Source organism: Lepus europaeus, chromosome 3 (genome assembly GCF_033115175.1).
Source record: "Lepus europaeus isolate LE1 chromosome 3, mLepTim1.pri, whole genome shotgun sequence".
NCBI lineage: Eukaryota > Metazoa > Chordata > Mammalia > Lagomorpha > Leporidae > Lepus > Lepus europaeus.
The window spans coordinates 135,686,256-135,707,828 of record NC_084829.1 but is presented as its reverse complement, the minus strand read 5'-3'; the positions used below and the strand labels follow the sequence as shown (position 1 = coordinate 135,707,828).

General features: G+C 37.4%; 1 protein-coding gene and 2 pseudogenes across 5 annotated transcripts in view; all 3 read left to right on the top strand.

Annotated features, from left to right (window-relative positions):
• The window catches only part of AHI1 (Abelson helper integration site 1), a 222,181-nt gene that overhangs the window by 151,192 nt on the left and 49,416 nt on the right, over positions 1–21,573 (top strand). The gene's annotated exons all lie outside the window — the stretch shown is intronic.
• LOC133757179 (U2 spliceosomal RNA) lies at positions 17,240–17,399 on the top strand (annotated as a pseudogene).
• Positions 20,962–21,037, top strand: LOC133757189 (U2 spliceosomal RNA; annotated as a pseudogene).

Genomic DNA, 21,573 nt, shown 5'->3' with positions numbered 1-21,573 from the left:
CCTCAAATACCGTGAGTTCCCTAGACTGTGACCTGAGCTGAGCCTCCTATCTGAGCTAGGACTGGTTCTTCTCCTGTCTCTTTACTACAAACCAGGGATGTCCACTACCCCTTTCTCCTATATTCCCACTGCTTTGTTCGCAGTTAACCCTGGCCGTTTCTCCATAACCTCTAAATCGAATTGCAGGTCTTCACTACCCACTCCCCTCAAGTCCCCAGGAGAGGTAAAGTCTGATTTTCACAGAAATATGATTTTGCCTAATTTCCATATTTACATCTATGTGTCCTGGTCTCCTTACAGGGTTTAAGAAAAGAAACTGTTTACAGGAAAGGAAATGAATGAGGTGGGACATTTCTAAGCCCAAATTTGTACTCTGCTAGTCCAAAAAAGAGAAATTCCCTGATTTAAGTCACTCTTTGAGCCTGAGGGAAAAAATAGAAAAGAAGTGGGCCAGGATCTCTGAATGGCTGAGGCTGAGGCCTGAGTGCCCTCCTGACCCCACACCTGCCCCTCCAGGTTCTTTCTTCCCTCACTCACACTCCCCTCATTCTAGCACCTCCAGAAATGGCTTGGATGTCAGAGAGTGTGAGGTGCTAGTTGCAGCTGCTCACCATTCTGCAGGGAAATGAGGACATGAGAATTTCTCAGTCTCTTCCAGGGAATTCTGTGTTTCCTGACATTCCAAATTGGAATTCTGAATGGACTTTTCAGTAAATATATGGTTATAGGGGACAGTTTGATCCTATAGCACTATAATGTAATGCAGTGTCCCTTAAGTAAATATAGATTAGCCTGGGAACAAAACTACCTCTGTTCCTTTGCTCTGTGCTCCCTTTCACTCTCTTGTTAATTTACTTGTTTCCTTTTCTTATTTTCGTTTATTACATGAACTTTGATTTTGGCAGGGGGTGGGGTGGGGGTTGGGATTATTTTTCTTTCTGACAATAAATAGTGCCATATCTGTTTTTGAGATGCCTTTAGTAGAAAGTGAAAAGGAAAACCCACACGGCATGACCCCTCCCCCTCAAGAAGAACTTCTCAACTGGCTATAATCATTTCACCTTTTTTTTAGCATCTTAAGCTCTTATTTTTTTCTTATCTAAGAATACATTTTTAAGAATTATAATGTGGGGCCGGCGCCGCGGCTCACTAGGCTAATCCTCCGCCTTGCTGCGCCGGCACACCGGGTTCTAGTCCCGGTCGGGGCACCGATCCTGTCCCGGTTGCCCCTCTTCCAGGCCAGCTCTCTGCTGTGGCCAGGGAGTGCAGTGGAGGATGGCCCAAGTGCTTGGGCCCTGCACCCCATGGGAGACCAGGAGAAGCACCTGGCTCCTGCCATCAGATCAGCGCGGTGCACCTGCCGCAGCACGCCTACCGCGGCGGCCATTGGAGGGTGAACCAACGGCAAAAGGAAGACCTTTCTCTCTGTCTCTCTCTCACTGTCCACTCTGCCTGTCAAAAAAAAAAAAAAGAATTATAATGTGGAAAGTGAATTATTTAAGTTTATGTATTTATTTAAAAATATCTCTCAGTTGTCTTTGCATAAAACAACTTGACAGGATATTTGATTATATGAAAATAACCTCTTCCACACTGTAGAAATGGATCATCTTTACTTCTGGTCTTTAGTATTCAGGAGAGACATTGATAGTTACTCTTTTGTGTAGGTCATCTATTTCTTGTATTTTTTTTATATTTAATGTCCTAATTCAATTTTGATGCTGTAACTTCCTTTTCACTGACTTATCTGGAATGATATTCGCACACTGTATTGCTATACAAAAAGCAAATAAAACATGAGACAATCATAATAGATTGTACAAAAAGATTTAGATCATGCCACTTTAAGAACTAGTCCTTGCACCTGCTTACAGCCTGTAGTGAGTTAAGGATAATATCAGCTTCAGATTAATCAGAGGTCATTGTCTGAACCCTGAAAGGCAGGTGTAAAAGTTAGTTAATAGTTAAGTCAGCATAGGCTTGAGGCTTGTGTTTACTTTAAATGAAGGGCTCATTTGTAAATCAAAGAGAAATCGCAAGTAGCATAAGGAAATGTTTCCTGAGGAGCATGGTTAAAACCTATCTACCCTTTAATGTATAATCATATACACAGCAGCTCTCATAGCTTCTTATATTTGTTGACATAATTGATATGAACCTGAAAGACATTAAAACACAAATAATTTTAAGTTATTTGAGGAGTATTGTTTTTCAGTCTCTTCCAGTGAAAAATGATATGATAAAATTCAAGTAACCTCAAGATGGCACGATGGCCTGTTCTGATTAATCACTTAAATTTTTGTAAAACTCCTATATTCCAAACCTGTAATACTAACTAGTATCACTTCTTTCTTAATTTACTCAGTGATCCTACAAGCCCTATTAGTGAGAACAAATTTTCTTTCAACAAATAGATTTTTCTTTTATTAAATTACAGCTTACATTTTCACAGAAACATATCCATCAACCACAGCAGATAAAATCCATCAGGATTATATCAGTTATGGAATACTCACCATTTGTCTAAGTACTCCTTTAATCATTAAAATTTAAAGTAACCCAGCTTGATTTAAAATTTAATTGTTGTTTATTTAGCATAGTTACAAGACCAGTTTTGCAAACTATCCATTCATTCATTCTGCATTTACACAGAACTGATTGATAAATTTTCACCACATAATATTTTTTCAGTAATGAAGTACTCAGGAAATATTTCTGAGATGTTTGTGATGTAACTTATCATTGAATTTATTTATAAATATACTGATCTAAATCATACAAATTTTATTCTGAGTCTGTTTCATTTTATGCTATCTGTACTTATTCTGCAGTATTTTGAGTTGTTATTAGATCGCTTAGCCCATTCTGTAGGTTCACAAAATTGCTACGCATTGCACTGCACACTTTAGTGAAATACATAGTATTTATGTAAAATATGGTTCTTTCCTATTTTGATGTAATATTTGGGATGGTTTATTTACAAATAAATACACAAGTTCAAGTGAAATATCTTGAATTCAAAGGAAACACTTTATTTTCTCCTATCTGTAGTTTTTTCCAGGAATTCATAGTATGTAAACTGGGGTGAATTTGCCCCTATAAAACTCATAAAATAGAATCTATGTTCAAGCTCTTCCTGTAGGTAATTGCAGGGTGGAGAGGGAACCGATAAACTACAAGCTTTTATAACTGAAGTCATAAAAGAACTTGTCTTTGCTTATCAATAAAGTAGCAACTCAAAGCAGATCTATTAAAATTTCTATTGAAATTCAAATATAAATGCAAAATGTTCTCTCTTAAGACCACTTGTAATTGCCATAGGATAACATTTTCCTTAAGTATCTACCCATTAGGTTTTTTTCTCCAGACATTGTAAATTATGAAGCTCACACTGATTTTTTCCCCGTGAGCAAATACACTAACATTCCTGTTTTTCTTGGACTTATTCCTCCAATTCTCTTTTGACTTTACTAAATCTGTCTACCTGACAGACTTGAAATTCTGAAAATTTCATTACTGGAGAACTGCATCATAAATAGAAGCCTGAACTGAGTTTATTTTCTAAATTATCAGCAAACATTAGGTACCCAACATATGTAGGACAGCACTATATCAAGCACTGAGCTGGTATTAAGTGGTGTGAGGAAAACAGATACACAAAAAAGTATAAAACATGGCTTTATGTATCTTTATAAAATATGCCTTTGCATAGCTCTTAGTCTCATTAGAAAAGTGACCCATAAACAGTTAAATCCTAACATATGAGATGGATGAAAGTTCAGAGCAATAATGGAAGCTATGTCATGTCACCAAGGCACTTTGTATCCAAGGTAGGACATGGTGTAGGCTTTGACAGCTGTAGGGATTTCCAGGATCAGAGTGGTTGGGGAAGAATTAGAGTAGGAAGGTGCAAAACAAAAGGAAGGACAGGATTTAAAAAGGAATCTGAGGCAGGGGCGGGGTAAGCGTATGTTCAGCACAGTGCCGAATAGTCCATTGGGTCACCCAAATCCCAAATCAAAGTGACTGGGTTCAAGTTCTACCTCCAGTCCTGATTCCAGCTTCTTGCTATATGCCTGGGTAGCAGTAATAGTTCAAGTAGTTGGGTTCCTCCCATCCATGTGGGAGACCCAGATTGAATTCCTGGTCCCTGGATTCAGCTTTGTCCAGACCTAGATTTTGTACACATTTAGAGAATAAATCAGCAGATGGAAGATCTCCCTCTCCCTTTCCCTTCAAATATAAATAAATAAATAAATAAATAAACTTTTAGAAATTTATTTATTTATTTGAAAAGCAGAGTTACAGAGAGGCAGAGACAGAGAAAGAGAGAGATAGGGGTCTTTCATCTGCTAGTTCCCTCCCCAAATGGCCACAAATGGCCGGAGCTGGGTCGATCCTGGAGCTTCCTCCAGGTCTCCCATGTGATGCAGAGGCCCAAGGACTTGGACTGTCTTCTACTGCTTTCCCAGGCCATAGCAGAGAACTGGGTCGGAGGTGGAGCAGCCAGGACTCAAACTGGCACCCATATGGGATTCCAGCACTGCAGGCGGTGGCTTTACCTGCTACGCCACAGCACCAGCCCCAATAAATAATTTTTTAAAGGGAATAGGATGTTAACCAATGATTATAGAAAAAGAAAAATACACTTAGCAGGTAGACAGTTTGAAGCCAAGTAAATAGGATAGTGGAATATTAGAAAAGGTGATTTGGTATGATTTATAAATATCATGATGTTAGGTTAACAAGAATATTAATATAAGTAATAGAAAGTCATTTGGGCATAAGAGTTAATGTGATCAAGGGTTAATGTTTTTAAAAGGTTAAGATAAAAGCAGCTCATGAAATTGCAGGTGAGTGGGACTAAAAAGATTAAGTGATCTCTGAAGCTTCTGAAATCCAAATCTGGTGTGATAAGGCTCTGAATAAAGAGGGGACTGTGGAAAAGGAAGTAGAGGCATGCTTATGAAAGAGATGTAGAAACTGGACGTGTTCAAAGGAATCGTATTTCTATATATTGTCTATATTTAAAAGGCCAGGAGAAGAGTCTTCCTAGGAGACAGAGTAAGAAGAGAGATCCAGGAGATCAGGACGAGGATAGCATCTTAGCAGCTAAGTCGAGTATAGAATTGGAGGAAGTCTTCAAGCACATGTAGCCAGAGAGGTTTAGAAGAATGGGAGCAGGTCCCTAGACAAGAAGCTGGATGGTCTCTCTAGGTGGTGTTGTGACTCACGACAGTTCAGGAAGCCTTTTTTAACAGGAGGAGGGAAAATGGAGCAACAACTGATTTATGTATATGGTGTTGACTGACTTCAAAAAAGAAAGTGTTTTGCCAGAAGGGCTGCCGTGAAATAAACCTTTACATACTATGAAGTTTCTCCCATGTTCTTCAAAAGCAAAAAATAAAATTTTGGTAGTTGTGCAAGAGTATTCTATTCAAAATAGACATTTTTCAGGTAGAAAAAAAGGTAAATGGGATTTTGGCATTTGACAGAAGAGTAAAGTTAGAACAGTTGTGGCAAAGTCTCTTACCAAGGGGCTTAGTTTTCTAAGGAAGGTTGAAGATGTTGACCTTGAAGTCCACTTTTAGGCCAAAAATTCTATGACGTTTTCATCTGTTCTTACTGTGCCAAGAGAACATACATAATGAAGCAGCTCTCTGCTCTCTGGTGGTCATCCTTTCAATGTTCACACATCCTTTCACTCCTTCTTCTTTCTGCTTTTGGAATAGTATTCACTTCCATATATTGTATATGTAGCAGTTCTTCCGCCAAGTCACATAAAGAGTGCCCATTGCCAACATTGCTCATTTCATGCTGCTCAGTGAGTGGACAGAGGTTGGTTGTCTTCAGCAGATCAAAAGCTAACTTGCTTCACTACAGGGCTCCGTCCCTCCAGCAGTGTTTGATGAAACAATGCCAGGCAATGGGATGTGATGTCCAGATACCTGTGAAGTTAGCAAGCAGGCCAGGTTTGGAGATCAAAGAAGGAGAGTGCTGGTAGGCTACTGTATGTTATTTCCTTCCACCTTTTCACTGTTTCTCCTCACACAAGAGAAGAGATATTTATATACTAGAACTTGAGAAATGAGCTAATCACAGCCATAAATCAGGAACAGTTCAAAAGAACATGAATTTTTTAAATGGTCCATTTAAGCATAGAAAACCAAAAGAAATTTAAATCTTCAAGTGAAATAGTCAAGGTACAAGTGCTGAATACCATGTGTACACACAGTCATCACTTCAGCATTACTTATTAATGTTTGATCCTAAGTGCAAAGTTTTTGGAATTTCATGAATTTGCTTTTTATCTTGCTAGGCTGTAAAAACTCATTTCAGTCTAGATTTTTTTTTGAACTATGATAAAGACTTTCAGTTAAACTGTAATATTGTCAGATTTCTATAATGCCTCTTTTAAATTGTCTGTATTGGGAGGTATTGTTTAACTTAATTTCAGTGATATACAACGCTTTAACAAAGTATTTACTGTATGTCTTTTAAAATATGATTTGGTGATTACTTAAAATTTTTATTTCCTGAAAGACAAAATAAAATTTCACTGCTCAAAGGAAGCATTAGTATAGTTCACTGCAAAAACAAAAAGTTAAGTTGATAATACCATAAGTTGAAGGAAATATTATTTGAAAAAGAAAAAATTTAGTGCTCATAATTACAGAATATCATTTTCCATCTTGGGAGAAATATAATCAGAGGCTATCAAACTGGTGCTATTTTTTTCCTCCCTAGATGGAAATCTACTATCTGCCAGTCCTAATGTTCCATAGATCCTTACTCCCCCCCCCCCCCCATATCAGCATATACAGGTTCTAAGACCTAATTTCCTGTTCGGCTCTTTTTCCTGCCATGGTCACAGCATCTCCAGGAAGGAGAGCAACCTTTAACAGAGATGGCAACACAGCAGTCACTAACACAGACACCCCTTGGGATAACCACATGATTGGGTCACAGATTAACTAGATGCATAAAGATTGAGATAAAACTGTAGAGGAAATAAAGCTACTTCTTCTGTGTTTTTAATGAAACTTCACAAAGTTTTCTTGCCACAGTATCTCTGGCTGGTAATAACTTACGGCGATGTGGGCAGACTTCTCTGGAGGCACTTTTTTGATTCAGAATTTGTTTTACCAAAATAGGAAATAAACTTTTGTCTTCAGAAATGGAATTAGAGTTAGCAGAACTGCATTTGGTTTAGAAAACACAGTTATGTTTGTAGCTGTGAGTGCTCTACAGAAATATTTTCCTATCAATACCTAATTACTCTATGATAATTTGAATAACCTCAGGAGGTGAAACATAATAATTCAACCTAACATCTATCACATCTATCAAGCACTTCTATGTGCCAGGCATGACACAGAATATTTTGTGTATATAGTAGCATTTGAATAGCATAATAATTCTGTAAGATAAAGGTCATCACCATTTGGCAGTGGGGATTTGCACCTCTAGTAACATTTAAATTTAATATCTTAATACACTGTGGTAGTTGAGCCAAAAAAATACCAACTCTCTAAAAGCAGAATCTACTTATGGGAAGAAGTCATCAACTCTGATGTCACTTAAGTGGAACAAAGGCGGATTTTGTGAAAATTGGGAGCAGTTTGTGTACTGTTAATGGCAAGTCAACACTTAAGAAACAACTTACATATATAAAAGCCCTGTTGCTTACTATATACCATTTCATCTGATTTTTGCAACATCACTGGAATTTTTAATGGAATTAGGTGGGGTGTGTGGTAATGAAAGCTGTAGACAACTTGAGCACGTCTGGGTAGACTGAAAACAATGACAGCTACAGAAGATCATGAAGACCTTGAATTGAGGAGAGAACATGGCCAAGTGTAAATACCCTCTCTCAATAAAATCTACCATGGAAGGTTACCTAAGAAAGCCAATTTTTAAAGTATTTCTTGAAAAAACATTCGCCACCGATGAAGAAGTCTTAAAGAGATAATGGTTTGAGGTTAGTGGGTAGAATCTTAGCTGATTTCCTGGGAAGAGCAGCACTTGAGTTCTGATGGTTGTGGAGTAGGTTAAAGACATGTTCATAGCAGAGAGTAATCTGAATGTGAGAAGGAGATCTTAGGGTTTGGTGGGAAAAAAGGGGCCCAGAAATTGTGGTTTTTCTAGTGCACTGGCAGAGTCACCTGTGACCTTGAGAAAGGAAATTACAAACACCTGCTTCACTTCAAACTCTGCCACCCACATGCCACAGACAGCTGTGTGAAGACCAGGAGTGAGGAATGAAAGGTAGTTATGAGTATCACCCAAGAAGGAGGGGAAGGGGCTTATTCTCTCTTCCTTGAGTTCTATGTGGAATGCTCACTGTCTACACTTTAAGTATCAGTTAATTCCTACATGTGAATAACTCCTCAGCAGATGATTATAATCTTATTCTTTCCTTTCCCCATTCTACTAGGAAAATCATTATAATTAGTGCTTAGGCTGTTACTCTTTGGTAACCTAAAGAACCTAAAAAGGACTACAGCTCAATAAAGCCCTTGTCTTCCTCAAGGCCTTCACTGAGCTTTTCCAGTGTTCTGTCAGTGATGCTGCGAGCTGCTTGCTTCTTACCAGCAAAGCCTTGGTAATATATTAAGCTTCTCTAGTTCTCTTATGTTCCATGTGTATTGTCTTCCCCTTCCATTTTATTTCTGCAGTCTTACTCCTTGAGTTCATCCCCCTAGCCAAAATCAAGGTTCTTTTCTTCTACGTGGAGAGCTATGGTCTCCCTATCTGTATTTTTGCTTGTATTCATAACCAGCTCCACCTCCTGAAACAACCATTTCTCTGATGATCAATTTTTAATAATAGCTTTATTTGGATATAATTCACATAGACTAAAATTCACTCTTTTAAAGTCTGCAGTTTTTAGTATACTTACAGTTTTGTAGACACCACCACTACCTAATTCTAAAACATATTGATTGCCACCAAGAGAAATCCCATATTCATTAGCAATTACCTACTTTCACTTCCTTCTGCCTCTAGCTCCCAGAAACTGCAGTCTGCTTTCTGACTATAGATTGGCCTATTCTGAACATAGTGTAAAAATTCAGTCACAAACTATTTGGCCTTTTGCATCTGGCTTCTTTCACTTAGCATGTGTTTTCAAGGTTCATCATGTTGTAGCATGTACCAAAATTTTAGGCCCTGTTGTGGTAGAGTAATATTCTATCATATGGACATGTCACTTTTTTTAATTCATTAATCCACTGGTAAGCATTTGAATTGCTTTGATTTTTAGATATTAGGAATAATGCTATATGAATATTCATAAAAAGGTTTTTGCTTTTTGTGTGGTCCTAAGTTTTAGTACTCTTGAGGACATAGTTAGTAATAGAATTCCTACATCGTCTTGAAGAACTGCCACAATGTTTTCCATAGTAACTGTTTTACAGTCCCACCACATGTGAATGAGGGTTCCAGTTTCTCCACATCTTCATTTGTTATTTTATTATAGCCATCCTGGTAGGTAAGAAATGATATCTCATGATTTTAATTTGTATTTCTTTGATGACTAATGATGTAAACATCTTTTGAAATGTAAGTTGTGTATCTTCTTTGGATAAATGTTTAATTCAAGTTCTTTACCCACTTTCTGACTGAGCAAATAGTATTTTGTTATGAGTACTTAGTTAAATAAATTAGATATATTTTTAAAATTTAATATATTGTGACAGGCAAGATTCAGAGCTTATCTTACCAGAAGTAACTGGTAAATTTTTTATTTAGAAATAATTTTTTTTCAAAAACAATTAGCAGATCTATATTTGGTTTGTAAAATATGGTCACATTTATACCTGTGAGTATTCTTCAGAACACTGAACTTTAGGAGTTGAATATTAATTATACCTGTTACTGAGTACTCTCTTTTCCAAGCATATACTACATAAACCTATCTATGAATTACATAAAAATAAGTTGTATAGTTATATAAATCAAATATAAAATGGTTTTTATATCTAATTTTATGTTATTATTATTGACTTATAAAGAATTCTCTTTTTTTAGAAAGATTTATTTATTTACTTGAGAGACAGAGTTACAGACAGGAGAGGGAGAGACAGAAAGAAAGATCTTCCATCCACTGATTCACTCCCCAAATGGCCACAATGGCTGGAGCTGGGCTGATCCAAAGCCAGGAGCCAGGAGCTTCTTCCAGGTCTCCCAAGCAGGTGCAGGGGCCCAAGCACTTGCATCATCTTCCACTGCTTTCCTAGGCCACAGCAGAGGAGTGGAAGAGGAGTGGCCGGGACTTGAACTGGCTTCCATATGGGATACCGGCGCCACAGGCGATAGCTTTACCTGCTGTGCTTACAGTGCTGACCCCAATCTCTGCTTTCTAAAACGATATTCTTATAAATAACTCTTTGTGTACTCTGGATGTGCCTCTTGCACAATATATGATTTACACATATTTTCTCCTACTCTGAAGGTCTTGTTTCTTTTTCTTGAGCATACCTTTTCTTAAGTTTTATTCATTTAAAAGGCAAAGCAACAGAGAGAGACAGAGAAAGAGAGAGAGAAAGGTGGAGAGAGATTTTCCATCCACCTGTTGACTCCCTAAATGTCTGCAACAGCCAAGGCTGGCCCAAGCTGAAGCTAGGAGCCAGGAACTCCATATGATGCAGGGACTCAAATACTTGAGCCATCATCTGATGCTCCCCAGATTCATTAGCAGGAAGCTGGATTAGAAGTATAGTAGCTATGAATCAAATTGATATGCTGATATAGGACGAGAGTGTCCCAAACAGCAGCTTAATCTGTTGCACCACATACCCGCCCTAAGCATATCGTTTAAAGCACAAAATTTTTAAAATTTTGATAAACTCCAATTTAACTATCTTTTTCATTTGTCACTTGTGCTTTTGATATATAAGCAACCATTACATGATCCAAGGTCAGAAAGATTAACTCTTGTGGTTCTTATGAGAATATTATACATTTAGCTGTTATCCTTGGGTCCACATTCATTTTGAGTTAATTTTTGTGTATGACATGAAATAGGAATACAAGTTTATTCTTTTCATAGTACTGTCCTGTCATCCTAGCACCATTTGTTGAAAAAATGTTTTTCCCCCATTTAATGGTCTTGGCACCCTTGTCAGAAATCAGTTCACCATGAATATCTGGACTCTCAATTTTTTTTCACATTGACCCATGTGCCTAGTTCATATCATCATTACAGGTTCTAATTACTTTACCTTTAAAATAAGGTTGTGTCCACAGGACCAGTGCTGTTGTATAGTAGGTAAGCCTCTGCCTATGGCACCAGCATCTCATATGGGTGCCAATTCGTGCCCTTGCTGCTCCTCTTCCAATCCAGCATCTCTGCTGATGGCCTGGGAAAGCAGCAGAAGATGCCCCAACTGCTTGGCCCCCTGTACCTGCATGGGAGACCCAGAGGGTCCTGGCTCCTGGCTCCTGGCTTTGGATTGGCTTAGCTTGGCCATTGTGGCCATTTGGGAAGTGAACCAGCAGATAGAAAACCTTTCTCTCTGTCTTTTGCTCTCTGCATCTGTAACACTACTTCTCAAATAAATTAAAAAAAAAAAAAAAGAATTGGGCAAAGAATCTAAGTAGTTCTCAAAAAATTTAAAAAGGGTGTGTCCTTCAACTCTGTTCCTTTTTTGCAGTTGTTTCTTCTAAGTGCCTTGCATTTCTATAGAAATCTTATGATCACTGTCTCAATTTTGAGAAAATTTTTCATAGGAATTGCATTTAATGCATAGATCAGCTTGTAAAAGAAATAGTAACTCTTTTAATCTATTAACATGGTCTTTTCACATTTATGTCTTTCAAATTTTTTTCAGCAATGTTTTGTGGTTTTCACTGTGTAAGTCTTCGATTTCTTTTGTTAAATTTATTTTTGATGCTAATGCAAATAAAATTGTTTATATGATCAGATTGTTCATTTCTCACATATGGAAACTTTTTTTAAAATTTATCATATATCCTGTAACCTTATTGAATTTGTTTATTAGTTCTAGCACGTCTGTTTAGTTTTTTCTGTCAAGTTGAGATTATCTGTATACAAGATTGTTATCTGCTAGTAGAAATAATTTCCTATCTGAATACTATTTGTCATTTTCTTTTGACTGATTTTCCCCTAGAACCTGCAGTACACATTGAAGTGGTGAGAGTGGTTGTAGTCTTTCCCATTAGTTATAATGTTGCATTTTCATACATAGCCTTTGATCAAGTTAATGACATTCCCTTGTATTCTCACTTTCTTGAGTGTTTTTATAGGGAAAGGATATTAAATTTTTGTTGAATTTTGCTAGATGCCTTTTCTGTATCAGATGATTTGTGAGCTATGTTTTTAATACTCTTAATATAATCTATTAGAATGGATGGTAATAATATTTTAAATCAATGTGTCATTCTTAGCAGGATGAATCCTACTAGGTCATGGTGTATAATCCTTTTCTTTTCTTTTTTAAAGATTTTATTTATTTTATTTGAGAGGTAGAGTTACAGACAGTAAGAGGGAGAGATAGAGAGAAAGGTCTTCCTTCCCTTGGTTCACTCCCCAAATGGCCGCAGTGGCTGGAGCTGCATCAATCCAAAGCCAGGAGCCAGGCACCTCCTCCCGGTCTCCTATGTGGGTGCAGAGGCCCAAGGACTTCCTACTTTCCAAGGCCATAGCAGAGAGCTGGATTGAAAGTGGAGCAGCCGGGACTAGAACCGGTGCCCATATGGGATGCTGGCCCCGCAGGCAGAGAATTAACCTACTGCACCATGGCACCGGCCCCATAATCCTTTTCATATATTGTTAATTGTTTTAATATTTTGTTGAGGATTTTGTGTCAGTATTTGTAAGGGATATTGATCCGTAGTTTTCTTTTATTGTCTCGCTTGGAGATTATGGTAATACCCTATAGAATGAGTTGGGATATGTCCACTTCTCTTTTATTTTGGGATATTCTTCTTTGAACATTGGGTATAATTCACCAATGAAACATTCCGGGCCTGAGTGTTTCTTCGTGTGAAAATTTCTTGTTACAGTTTTAATCTCTACTCTTACAGGTTTAGGCACATATTCTTTTTCTTGTTCAGTCAGTTTTAAGTTTTATCTTTCTAGGAATTTGTCCTTTTCATCTAAGTCATAAAATTTGTTAGCATTCAGTTGATAATACATTCCCTTAGAATCCATTTTATTCCTCTAAGTTCAGTAATAATTGTCTCTCTTCATTATTGTTTTTTTAAATTTGTGTCTTTCCTTTTGTTTTCTTCCCCTGCTTACTTCGTGTTTAGTTTTATCTTTCTAGTTTTTAAGATATAATAATATGATATTGATTTATATCGGCCTTATCTTTTAATAAAAAGCATTTCATACAGAAATAATTTTTGAAGTAATTGCATTTGCTGTACCCCATACATTGTGGTATATCATGTTTCTCTTTTCATTTATCATTTTCTGGTTTACCCAGTGTTCTTCTTTGATTCGGTGGTTATTTGGAGTATGTTTTTAAATTTCCATACATTTGTGAATTCCTCCAATTTCTCTCTTAATTGATTTCTATTTTTAACTCATTGTTGTTAGTGAACATACTTTCTATGATTTCAGGTTTCAAAGTCTTTTTTAAAGGATTTATTTTACTGCCTACTATATTATCTATCCTAGAGAATTTTCCACATACACCTGAGCCAAATGTATATTTTGCTTTTGTTGGGGGCAGCGTCTTGTGGAAATCTGTTTGGTCTTATTGGTTTGTAGTGATGCTCGAGAATTCTGTTTCATCTTCCCTCATCTTGTCTATTATGCAAAGTGTAATATCATTGTCTCTGTTGTTATTGTCTATTTATCAATTGTCAGTTTTGCTTTATGTGGTATTTTTTAAAGATTTATTTATTTTATTTGAAAGTCAAAGTTACGCAGAGAGAGGAGAGACAGAGAGAGAGAGGGCTTCCATCCAATGGTTCACTCCCCAATTGGCCACAATGGCCAGAGCTGCACCGATCCAAAGCCAGGAGCCAGGAGCTTCTTCCAGATCTCCCACACGGGTGCAGGGGCCCAAGGACTTGGGCCATCCTCTACTGCATTCCCAGGCCATAGCAGAGAGCTGGATTGAAAGTGTGATGCTGGTGCTTCAGGCCAGGGCATTAACCCGCTGAGCCACAGCGCCGGCCCCTTGCTTTATGTGTTTTAAGATTGTATTAAGTACAAACATATTTATACTTACTTACATATTACTGATTAGTTTACCCTTTAATATAATAGGTCCTCTAAGTAACAGTTGTTGTCTTAAAGTCTGTTTTGCCTGATGCAGTCACTCCAACTCCACTTTGGTTTCTTTGTACATGATGTATCTTTCTCCATCCTTATCAGATATTTTGTGTCTTTAAATCTGAAGTGTTCTTCTACACAATTTATGGTTCAGTCATGCATTTTATTCTTCTGGTAATCTCCACTTTCTGTTTGTAGTGTCTAATCCTTTAGATTTATTGTTGTTAATTATAAGGTAAATTAATCTAAAATGTGGGGGTATTTGTAATATGTCTGATGTTGTTTGTTGCTCTTCCATTATTTCCTAGTACTCTTTGGAGTTAAGTTGATATTTCTGAACCATTTTCGTTCTCTTTTCCTTTCAGTATATTTTTCTGAGTTGTTTTCTTAGTAGTTATCCTTAGGATTACAATTAACACCTTAAAACAGTCTAGTTTGGATTAATATCAAGTATTGTTCACAAAAATAAACACAATTTGTAAAAAGGTCAGTGTAGGGCTTATTCAGGGCAGAATAAGAATGACCTAAGCCTGGGAGACATAAACCCAACAACTTTCTGTGAGGCTTGGCCAGTGTTCTACAGTGGTCAATTATAGTGAGAATTTACATATTACACAGTGAAAGTACACTGGCTTGGCCCAAAACAGTGACCATTTTTATTTTTATAATTTTATTTTTATTTATTTGAGAGGCAGAGTTACAGACAGAAAGTGGGAGAGACAGTGAGAAAGGCCTTCCATCTGTGGGTTCACTTCCCAAATGGCCGAAACAGCTGAAGCTGGGCCATTCTGAAGCCAGGAGCCTGGAGCTTGTACCAGGTCTCCCACACAGGTGCAGGGGCCCAAGGACTTGGGCAGTCTTCTGCTGCTTTCCCAGGCGATAGCAGAGAGCTGTATCCAAAGAGGAACAAGCTGGGATGCGAACCGGCACCTATATGGGATGCCAGCACTGTAGACGGAGGCATAGCCCCATAAGTGTACCACAGCACCAACCCCAACAGTGGGCTTTAGGTAAGGGAAGGAGGGGCAAATTTCTTACTGGTTGGAGATTAGAATATGATTGGCTAAAAACACCTGCAGAGATAAAGGAGCGTGTTGGCTCTGAAAAGAAGCTATTTAAAAAAAAGTTCTACTGATTGGTTTTAAAGAGGGCATTTCTGGGAATGGACAAGGAATATATAGCTAAGGAGCTAAGGGTTGCTCAAAGTTGCTTTAGATGCTAGACAAAACAGACTCTTTGTTCACATCACCCAAGTCAAACTGACCTGTTAGATAAGAGTAGTAGCTCAGTCAGGCCACTGCTCAGATAAGCATCATTAGGTATTTCTCTTAAATTCCTTTAAAGCTTTTGGGGGGAAAATTATTCTCATAGTGTATAAAAACTTTTGTTTAGCATAATGCTTTTCTCTCCTCTCTCCTTTGTGCTATTATTGTTATACAAAGTACGTATCTATACCTCATAAAACCTTTCAACATATTTTGATAACTATTTCTTTAAAGAGTTGTTTTTAAGTCAAATGCAGAGAAAAGAGTTAATAAACAAAAATATGTATATAACTATATTTTATGTTTACCTATGTATTAACCTTTTATCAGTGCTCTTTATTTCTTCATGTGGATTTATATAACCATCAAGTGGCCTTTTTATTTCAGCCTGGATGACAGTTACTGGTTTTTCTTTAAGTGCAGGCCTACTAGTAACAAACTTTTGCAGTTATCACTGATCTTTAGGCATGAATTTATCCTTCCTTTGTAAAGCATAATAAATGTGAGTCCTGAGCACGCAGCTTTTCAGGAAGCTGCTACACAGGTTATAGAGTGACAGTTCTGTGGGAATGGGGCTGCAAAGCCATTCTGCTCTCTCCAGTGGCTACCAGACTGCTAGTGAGACCGTTGGCTTTGAAGGCTACCAAGGAGCTGGCAAGGCGGTAATGGGAATAATAGGGCAAGTTAAAACTCTGCAGAGCTTGTTCTTTTTACTGAAATTCAGCTGTTTTTCTTGAATACTGCTCAGATTGTTGCAAGGCTTTGATGTATTTTCAGAGATCTGATAAAATTGGCTTAGACAATTGTTGCCAGTGTTCTGCTCATGTTTATGGAGTATCCAATTTTCATTGCTTCACCACTCTAGAAGTGATTGCTCTAGACTGACTTATTCTTCAACTCAGAGTTTTACATTTGATTTTTAAGATTCTATTTGCTAGTTCATATTTTACTATCAAAAATACTTTTTGGTAAGTTTTATAGTCTCCCACACAACTGTCTACAACTCCCTATGCATTACAGTTAGACTTGAATGCTAAAGTAGGGACATATTCTTTAAGCTTCTTCATTATTCTTTCTATTATTATATTTTGTTTTCTTCCACAAAAACTAGATACTCACATGCATTTACATGAGCTTTTCCTAGAATATTTGGATTCTTATAGGAATTAGAAATAGATAAGCCTCAGTGTTTTAATGACAAGCAGTTAATTATTGATATCTACCTATCTTCTTATCTAAATTTATTACTCAAGATTCCTTCACAGCCTTTCCAAGTCGATCATTTCAGTAATTCCCTGAACCTATTATTACAAACTACAATGATCAGATGGACACAGACATTAACACACACAACATCACCTTGGTCTAATTTCATTTCTTTCCCATGTTATGTCCTGGTTTAGTCTTCTCAACAAATTGTGACTGAGAAACTAATACAAAGAGAAATACTTTGGTAATCTAATTCAGTCAACTTAATAAAAAAAAAGACACATTATTTAGACCCTTTTGTGGCATAATCTTATGGAAAGTGACAATCACTCAACCAGCATTGATACAGGCTTGTATTTTCTTAATTTCATCAAAGCCTCTAATGTAAATTTAGTGGTTAGGAGAATAGACTTGGGAGAAAAACTGACCTATGAACATCTAGACTCTGCCAAATTGTATGATTTACACAACTAGTAATACTTTCAGCTTATAATTTAAGAAACTAAGACATATCGCTTCTCGGCCTTTTGGCTAAGATCATGTGTAGAAACTAAGACATAAAAATGCTAAGTAGACAGTTGTGAATGCACATGTATGTATATATGTGCACACACATACACATATGTAGTGTGTGAAATGATTAGCACATTCCTCATCCATAGCAAACATTAAAAAATGCATTTCTAAATATTTCTAGACAAATAGACATGTATATAGTATATCCGATTATTAAATTAGAACAGTTGATATAGATCAGTGCTGGGATAAACCTCAGCTGAACTGAGGTTTATTTTAGAGCTAATGAATTTTAAAACCTTGAGCTGAATAAAATTAAAACACCTAAATGAGGTTTTAAATGGAACACTTTGTAAGGCAGAGAGAGCACGATCATGAAGATGTAAGTTTATGCTATATCTTAAGAATAAGAATTTTTAGGGGCCAGAATTGTGGTGCAGCAAGTTAAGCTGCCACTTGCACTCTCGCAGCACCTGCATCTGCATATCAGTGTGCTGGCTTGAAACCCAGCTGCTTCGCTTCCCATCCACTTCCTGCTAACCTGTCTGAGAAGGCAGCAGATGATGTCCCAAGTTTTTGGGGGCCCTGCCACCCATGTGGGAGACCCTGATGGGGTCCCTGATTCCTGGCTTCAGCTGGGTCCAGACCTGGCTCTTGCAGCTGTTTCAGGAGTGAATCAGCAGATGGAAGCTCACTCTCTCTGCCTTTCAAATAAATTAATTAATGTTTTTTAAAAGTAAAATTTTTAAATACGTAATATTTGAAGCAATATATTTTCTTAACTATATCCTGAAATCTGTTGAGTCAAGGACTGTGTTCTGCATTTCTTCATATGTCCCACCCTGACTATAGTTCCCTATTCACAGGACACACACCAGATACTTGTTGTATAAGTGAGATATTAATTAATATTTTTAGAAATAGCTTATAATTTTAATGAGTTTTGTTAGTAAACTTACCAAATGCCCATAGGAGTGCTTGCTCTCTCATTCTCTTTTTTCCCAAAGATTTATTTATGAGAGCCAGCCCTGTGGCGTAGTAGGTAAAGCCACCGCCTGCAGTGCCGGCATCCCATATGGGCGCTGGTTCGAGTCCCAGCTGCTCTACTTCCAATCCAGCTCCCTGCCAAGGTATCTGGGAAAGCAATGGAAGATGGCCCAAGTGCATGGGCCCCATGCACTCACATGGGAGACCCAAAAGAAGCTCATGGCTCCTGGCTCCTGGCTCCTGGCTTCTGGCTTCTGGCTTCAGATCAACTAAATTCTGGCCCTTGCGGCATTTGGGGAGAGAACCAGCAGATGAAAGACTTCTCTCCCTCTCTCTGCCTCTGCCTCTGCCTCTGCCTCTATGTAACTTTGCTTTTCAAATACATAAATAGTTACTCAAATGTATATACTCAAATGTATTTATGTATTTGAAAGGTAAGGTTACAAAGAAAGAGGGAGAGACAGAGACAGAGAAAGAGAGCTTCCATCCACTAGTTCACTCCCCACATAGCTGCAACAGCTAGGTCTAGGTCCAGGCTGAAGCCAGGAGCTTGGAACTCCGTTTGGATCTCCCATATGGGTGGCAGTTTCAAGTACTTTGACCATCTTCCACAGTTTTCCCAGGTGCATTAGCAGGGAGCGGGATCAGAAGTGGAGCAGTAAGGACTCAAACTGCTCTTATGGGATGCGAGCATTGCAGGTAGCGACTTAACCCACTGCACCATAACACTGGCCCCAAGAGTGCTCTTAAGTAGTTCTCAAAATGTTTAAACTGGCTTCGGTTTAATGGACAACTCTTTTCATACAGTTAGTGCCCAGGAAATTCTAGAAAAGCCATTAAACAAAGAGTTAATGTGATTCTCAAAAGTCTTATCTCTAGACTTCATTTTATTTTAAATATTCTATGCATTTTATTTTGACATATTAAATTTTTTATTTATATAAGGTGAACAAATGTCATATATTTCATATATACAGATTTAGAAGCATAGTGATACTTCCCACCCTTCCCTCCCTCCTGCCCACACCCTCTTTCCTCCTTCCATGCTTATTCTTTCTTTCAGTTTTTACACTGATATACTTTTCAGTTTATTTTATAATCATAAGGTTAACCCACCACTAAGTAAAGAATTCAACAAATAGTAAGAAGAAAAAAACACTGTTCTTCAAGAGTATAGACAGGGGCTGTAAACAATAATCAGTTCTCAGGTATCATATATATTTAAGCACAGAGAAAGACACTCATACCTAACTCTGAAAAAAAACAATGAAATATTGTAGTTCATTTAGACCATTTGTGAATTCCTGTAGATGCTTATTCAAGTTTAGAGAAGGCTTTTCCTAAGTAGCTTTGTAGCAACACTGTATTGTCTATAATATTGGCAACCCTCTGATAACTTATTTATCTAAATCCCTACGTTATATTTTAATACTTATTAATTCATGTGTTTATATCTGAAACCACATTAGTATTGATTAATTTTTAATATTTATAAATTTGCATGCTTATGAATTTCTAAAATGTTTTAACTATTTGACATAACATTCATGACTACAGAAAGGACCTAGCCAACAAAGTAGCATCTCCAGGTACATAAAACCATATAGATACAAGTAGAAGTAAAGAATGTTCCATTTAATGGGAGAGGGAGCAGGAGATGGAAGGGTTGCAGGTGGGAGGGAAGTTATGGGGGGGAAAGCCACTGTAATCCAAAAGCTGTACTTTGGAAATTTATATTTATTAAATAAAAGTCAAAAAAAGAAAAAAGAAGTTCCATTTATCAAGAGGGACAATTTCTATGTATAATCTATAATAGTCACAAAATGCTCTACATTATGTTGTGTAAAATTTCTCACTATTAAAACTACATCTATAAATGTGAATAATAATATTTACTTGAATTTATTTTTATTTAAAAATTTACATCTAGTTATGTTTACTACTAATTTTATATTTACTCACAGCTTATGGGTCATTAAAAGAAATTAAATTCATTATCTTTTTCTGACGTGATTCCTGAATAGATTATTATCATTATAATGTGTGTCAGTATACACCCTCACACTATGCAGTAGTAGCATAAAAATAAAAGAGCAATTTGTACAAATATTAAAGATTTTTTTTTAAAGGTCCATCAGGCTGGAAACAAGGAGCATTCAATAAAATTCTTCATTGCTTTTTTAATAGCCTGTAGGAGTAGTTTAGATAAAGGTACCTGATCATTATTGTTGGACAAGCAGATTCAATTTTGTAAAATTTGCCTGATATTCTATTTTAAACTAAAGCTGATATTTAAGAGGTTTTAGGGAATCCTATGTGCGCTATGACTCCTATTTGTAGTTTGAGCATGATCTGGCTGGAAAAAAATGACAAGTTAAATGTAAAGTTACTCAAATCTGGAGCTAGGCAGCATTTCAATGTGACAGGAGGGAGACTAAGCAAGACAAGTACAACTAACAGCAGGGAGAGGAAGAGCACGTTTGCTTGTTACATTGTGCCAGTAACATTCCGATCCAACTCTGTGTTGTGGCCTTGGATAGCAGTAGAGGATGGCCCAAGTCGTTGGGCCCCTGCAATCATGTGGGAAACCTGGAAGAAGCTCCTGGCTCCTGGCTTCAGATCGGCACAGCTCTGGCCGTTGCAGCCAACTGGGGAGTGAACCAGCGGATGGAAGACCTCTGTCTCTACCTCTCTCTGTAACTGTCTTTCAAATAAATAAAATAAATCCCTATCGCTTCTCGGCCTTTTGGCTAAGATCAAGTGTAATGAAATAAATTTTTTTTTTTAAAAAAAAGACTTAACATTAGGCTTTATTTTTAAAAAAAAAAGATTTATTTATTTATTTATTTGAAAAGCAGAGTTACACAGATAGAAGGAGAGGCAGAGAGATAGAGAGGGCTCCTCAATCTGTTTCACTCCCAGATGACCACAGTGGCTAGAGCTGTGCCGATCCGAAGCCAGGAGCCAGGAGCTTCCTCCAGGTCTCCCATACGGGTGCAGGGGCCCAAGGACTCCAGCTGTCTTCCACTGCTTCCAAGGCCATAGCAGAGAGTTGGATGGGAAGTGGAGCAGCCAAGACTCAAGCCGGTGCCCATGTGGGATGCCGGCCCTGCAGGCAGCGGCTTCAGCCATTATGCCACAATGCCAGCCCCTGACTGTAGACTTTAAATTATGTTTCTTACCCATTTGGTTTGATACTTGATAAGTTCAGAAAATACAGGTATATTATAAAATGGATCATTGAGATAAAGTATTAACTAACCTTCAAGTGCTTCAGAATCTCCTAGAAGACTTACTAAAACAGATTTCTGGGCCTATCCCCATTTATGATTCAGTTGATCT